Source organism: Arachis ipaensis, chromosome B7 (assembly GCF_059453495.1).
Source record: "Arachis ipaensis isolate K30076 ecotype BB chromosome B7, ASM5945349v1, whole genome shotgun sequence".
NCBI classification, from domain to species: domain Eukaryota; kingdom Viridiplantae; phylum Streptophyta; class Magnoliopsida; order Fabales; family Fabaceae; genus Arachis; species Arachis ipaensis.
This window is the reverse complement of record NC_142442.1, coordinates 112,018,685-112,024,680: the sequence shown is the minus strand read 5'-3', so window position 1 is coordinate 112,024,680 and position 5,996 is coordinate 112,018,685. Positions and strand designations below refer to the sequence as shown.

Genomic DNA, 5,996 nt, shown 5'->3' with positions numbered 1-5,996 from the left:
TTGGTTCGCACGTCTTTCCACTATACAACAAAAAATTGGAGGATGCTTCTAATTTCAAATTAAATAAACAAAGAATTAGAGAAAATTAGAATGTTGGAACTCCCACATAATTTATTTGCAAGCATAGCCAAAGCTTTGGTAGACGAGACAATTTTAATGGTACACAATACCTAGTTCAAACTGGTTACAATAATACCGGTAAACACAATATTCTTCCATATCAAATTCTCATTGGATGCAACATCTTACATAATTATTAAGTTAGAGAAATTTAAGTTTATTACTTATAAGCGAACCAGAGACTTCAACCAAATAAAAACTACAGCAAACATAAACCTACTGAAAACCAAGACTACCAAATGTGCCTCGAGAAAAATGACTAAATTCCAACAAATTTATCTTCTGTTGTCGGTTATTCCAGATGAACTGTTGCAAGAAATCTTCTTGCAAAGTAGTGCCAAAGTTATAGGGAGATGTATGTGCTTGAATAAATTCTGGCTCCGACGCCTAAGCCAACCAGAAACATGCATACAACACATGCGAAGGCAGAAGGTGTTAGATCAACATGTCTTGTTTCATGTTGGATACTAACTACTGTTAATGGATTCAAATTCACTATTTGTAGTGGATGCTACTTCCGGAGAAGAAGTTCCTGTTCAACAACCTTTCGGAGTTAGCATCGATGGGTGGTTTCATATTGTGGGAGTGTCAAACGGGATCATATATTTCAAGTTCTCCCATGGACAAGAGGACACAAGACTTTTGGTATAGAATCCAACAACACAACGATCTAGAGAAATTTCGGACCCCCCACAGGGACCACAGTAGATCATATTTTCCAGTATATGGTTTTGGTCATGTCCCAAGCACAGATGCATACAACATCATTCATATGTGTAAAAGGGACATAGCTGATGCCTACGTTTTTTGTCTAGATATTGTTCAAGGTGTTCTACATGGTTTTACTGTGTTAATTGTCTTCCTGGTGTAGAAAAAATTGACCCTAACTCTGTTTTTCATAATGGTCATGCATATTGGATTACTGGTACAGGAGATAGTTATGCTACACCCAAGTCTGTTTTATGTTACAGTGTCGAAAATGAATCTTTTAGCGAGGTGTCTATTCCAGTAGGTACAATATATATGGTTCACAATTTACTAACCCACAAGGACAAAGTTGCACTCCTCGCTCATACACACAATGAATTTGGTTATGTCGCATCAATTTGGCACTTCAATGAGAATGCCGGTGGAAACAAAATATTAGAGCAATACTACAGGTTTACGAGTCGAAGCATCAGGGAAAATTCAATACTATTTGTGAATGATAACCTAATTTTGTTAGTGAACAATTCAAAGGAAAGAGAGTTACTCGTCAATTACAGGTACCGAGAGCTTGTGTTGACAGAATATGACAATGAACATGGCACTAAAAATCTATTGGTGAGGAGAGCATGGTGAGACCTAGGAATGCCACACCCGATCACAGTTAGGTCTACATTCAATTATTTTGAAGGGATCTTTCCGATTTAGAAATAATTGACATTTAAATCTACTCCGACTAAATGTATTGTGGAACTTTGTTGAACGTCTATGTTTAGTATTCTTGTTGCTGTTCTTTATGTTTTTCCATTTTGGTTAATGAAATCCACTGTTAATTGTTATAACATTGGTTAATTCTAAGTTTTTTTTATTTCAGTTTATCTTGTGTATGTTTTACATTAGTTTGAAAGGCCCAAAATTAAGACAAATGGTTCTATAACAACTTCATTCTAACTAGTTCGATGTATCATGTAGTGTTCCTCATGTATAGGAGATTTATAATGGTGTTATTCTATTTGTAACCATGGTAGTATATAGATTATGTGACAGATATAAGTTAACCAACAAATATTTTACGCGAATATTCAACCAAAAATGGATATTCAAACAAAAAACTGCTATTCAAACAAATAATGAGCAGGGTAAGTGTAGACAGACAAATGAATGAAATAAATAGTTACCTGGAGAATCTTAGTTTGGATTAAAATTCCGGAAATAGCTGGGCTTAACCAGTTTGAAGCCACTTGCTGCATTAATCCTCAGCACAATTTTCTACTAAAGTTTTGTTGTTGTAGCTGGCCCAATTTCATAGATAGCCCACTTTACTTTTAGAGAGACTTGAACTACCAAAAAATAAATGTTTTTCTATGTTAGTTCACCGAGCCCAATCCCAAGTGTGTCAGAAAGACTAAATATTTACTTAATTAAACTAACACTGGAAAAAACAAAATATGGATCACCTTTGACCATCTACTATGTTACACCTTAATACCTAACCAGAACTCAATCGGGATGATCATAAACACATGCATACAAAATTCGACCTATAATTCGACCAATTTTTTCCTATGTTACACGATTCCACCAAAAAGGACGACATATAAACGGGCATTCTAGAAACTACTTGAAATAAGTTAGAAGACAAACTTATATGATGGCCACCGATTTCAGGACCACAATTGTAGACACCACTACTGTCTTCAACGATGCCACAACCTAACCTAGTACATGGTAACACCTGCAATAATCCATACACTGATTGAATATTAGTATATAAGAAGAAAAACAGATCAACTCAGTACATGGAAGACCTGCAATAAGCTATTAGCACTTTATAACAAACTATAACAAAGGTTGCACTCTACCTGCACGGCCACCTCTCTGAAATGATCAACCCATTAGCACTCTTTCTTTGACTTTTACTTAGAAAAGTAAGAGGAATTAAATAAAGTCCAGGAACGGGGGCAATAAAGTCAAACAAATTTAGCAAATAAAGGATTCAGCAATAATGGCAAGCTCTGGTTTTTGAAAAAAAATCAGATTTTTCATTTGGACCATTAAACATCATCTGCAAGGGGATAAAGATGATCATCTACAACTTCAATACCTGATGAGCTGAAAAGCCTTTGAAATCCATTATGGTAACAAACAGGCTAGCTTATTTAACGCATCATACCTGGTCTCCTTTGCTTTACCACAGTCTATGACATACACAACATCATGTATGGTGATGCTACTCTCGAAGATAATTGTTGCTAGGATAATTTTTCTACAGTGAAAAAATAACAATCATCAAAATTACAAAACCTGAGAGTTAATAAAAAATAGTAATCCACTTTATGCTGAACAAATGCTGTATGTTAGAACAAAGCAGTGGCCAATCATCATGGTCAGATAAACTAGCAGTGTTAAGATTTATTTAGGTTCAAGGGATTAGGAATTTGAACACCTATGCAGGAAAATTTATGAAAGGAAAGTAATTAAACTTGACTAACAAGTTGCAATTCACCAATTCCCCAAGCCTAACATAATATTCTAGTTGAGTTTCAGCTTCTTCATTCTCTCATTTGTTCATATTTATGATGCACACTAGTATATAAGAAGAAAAACAGATCGTGTTAATTATCTATTGTGGTGGCTGCATGATTTGTCATAGAAGTCACCAAATCATCAGTCTATATTGTCATGCCCTTCTCCTTCCTACTCTTACAGAATTGCCGAACATTGAGTTATAACATGACTGCAATGTTAAATATTCATGTCACTAAAAAAAGGTTGTTATTTTCTGGTATTTGGACTGACTTACTACAACATATTAGCCTTCATATACTATTGAAATTAGTAGGAAACTTTGATAACTAACTCACAAAAATAAATACCATAAAATATATACGTATGTATAGGTAAAACAAGAACACGTAACTAGAAACATAATCAAATTCCAACCATGTTGCCCATATCAAATAAACGTCATCGACAACTTTTGCTTTAAAAGCTTCAAGTAATTGTGTGTCTACATTCTAGTAGAAAAATTCAGAAAGAAGGAAATTATTCTTAAGTTTCTGAACCTAATAGAGGTGCTTCAGGTTCTGGTTTTGATCTAAACGTTAGACTTTGTTGATGAAGCCTCCTTCTCTCTTGCAGCTGCTTCTCTAGTCTTCTTCCTCAACTCTACTTCTATACTTTTCTTGTTCAGCAGCTTCTCTAGGTTTACTATTCTTTTCTCTGCATGTGCTATCAGGTTTTTCATTCCCAAATGTTCTTCAACATGATTCTGCTTCCCATCACCCGTCCTCTTGTAGCTCCCCCGCTCTGACCCTTACAATGGGGTCATTAACCCAGAGAAAGAATTTGCAATGTGCTTCTGTCATCTAAATCAAATAGAACACAATGAATGTATGGTGATACAAAACACTCCAATTCAATCTAATCCACATATGTCACTGTAATTAATCCCTAAAGGCTAAATATAAAAAAATCCTTTCAATTTTTTAAGCCATCTTTTATATCAGATCAGGTTCCATGTCAATTCATGTCACAATCAACATTTTTAATCTAGGTAGATCTATTTTCAATAAATCAATTTTTTTCCAGTTCTTAATCATTCTTCAAAATTAACCAGCACCAATATCAAATCATATACAATATCAACCCAATTTAATAGCAAATCGCATACAAAAGCAAATCATTTTCATAACCAATAGGCATGCCATTCTAAAAACAATTCAAAATCACATCCACAACAACTTGAGCTAGGAAAAATAACCAAAATCTATATATTCTAAACCTCCATTCCAAAAATTCAAAATTTACCCAATTTTAGCATAAACTTAGTGATCATACACGAAGAATTGCGTGCTTACCTTTAATTCTGGGCATCCAAAAAATAGGCTATTCAGGTTGGTATCTGTCTTCGACATGTAACAGATGGCATATTTTCCGCACAAGCATTTTGGGGCCACGCCATCTTTTACATCACTAGGTTGAAGCGAACTTGAAGTTGCATATCCAGCTATCAGTTCCTGTTGTCCGCGGGCTTCGCCTCTATCTCGTCTCGTGTTTGAGGAGCATGCATCGCTGGCCATCAATCTGATTAATATTTAACACCACCATGAACAACTATTATCAACTATTGCATTCAAAATTAAAACAATATGCTTCGATCAACGGTGCTTAAAGAAAGTGAATAACAGAATAAATCATGCAAAATTGGTTGTGAAACTCGACAACAAAAACAAATGAATGAGCTAGAAGAAGAAGCAATAGGCCTTACAATGGTTTTTTGAGAGGGTTTTACACGTGGATCGCCGGAACCGTTACCGGCAAGGGGATGAGTTATGTTCTTCGACGGTTTAGAGAATACTTCACTCTGTCTGTGAGTCACAGAAAGGATACCCACGTAACCCTAGATGAAGAAGCAGTAGGCAGGATCTTCGACGGAGTTCGGAAAAATCTGTCCCTGACGATGAGTCACCGAAGAAATCAGAGGAATGAGGTAGAAGAAGAGGCTATGGACATTACATGGGTATTTGGAGAAGGTTTTGTGAGTGGGTCGCCGGAAAAATCAACGGCATCACCTACAGGAAGGGTAGAAGAAGCAGCGAGGTAGTAGAAGAAGACACATTGGACATTACAAGGGTATTTGGGGAAGGTTTTGTAAGTGGGTCGCCGAAAAAATCACACTCAACAACTACATGAAGGGTAGAGAAGAAGAAGCAGTGAGGTAGTAGAAGGGTAGAAGAAGCAGTGAGGTTGAAGAAGAAGGAGTGCCTTCGAAGTGTCTTTTGAGAGGTAGAAGAAGAAGTTGTAGACATTGAAATGATATTTGGGGAAGGTTTTGATTTGTATGGTATTTAGAAAGGGATTTGTAAAATCAATTATTTATACATTGTACTCATTTATGTTACAGTATAAATACTTAATGTGGTATAATGTAAATAATATAAAATACAATGCAGTGTGAAAGCATTTAATGAATGAATTAATGAAAGGTTGAAATTTTTTTAATCAATGGCTGAGATGATGACACATATGCAAAGGTAACTTACCCACAAAATTAGCATGGGTTTGGAAGAAATCACCTTCAAAATATCATATTGAATTAATAAGTGTTAATCTTTTGTGATGGTGGTTGATTTGTGGGTTGTCATTGTTGATAAGGATAGGGGTAAAGT

At 35.5% G+C, this 5,996-nt stretch overlaps 1 long non-coding RNA gene across 1 annotated transcript; it reads right to left on the bottom strand.

Annotated features, from left to right (window-relative positions):
- Positions 1-2,696: 2,696 nt before the first annotated feature.
- Positions 2,697-5,658, bottom strand: LOC148553745 (uncharacterized). Its single transcript, XR_015892444.1, has 4 exons — positions 5,096-5,658; positions 4,686-4,911; positions 3,891-4,193; positions 2,697-3,091 (listed from the first exon to the last, which is right to left on the bottom strand). It is a non-coding gene; the product is annotated as an uncharacterized LOC148553745 (long non-coding RNA).
- Between the last annotated feature and the right edge of the window lie 338 nt (positions 5,659-5,996).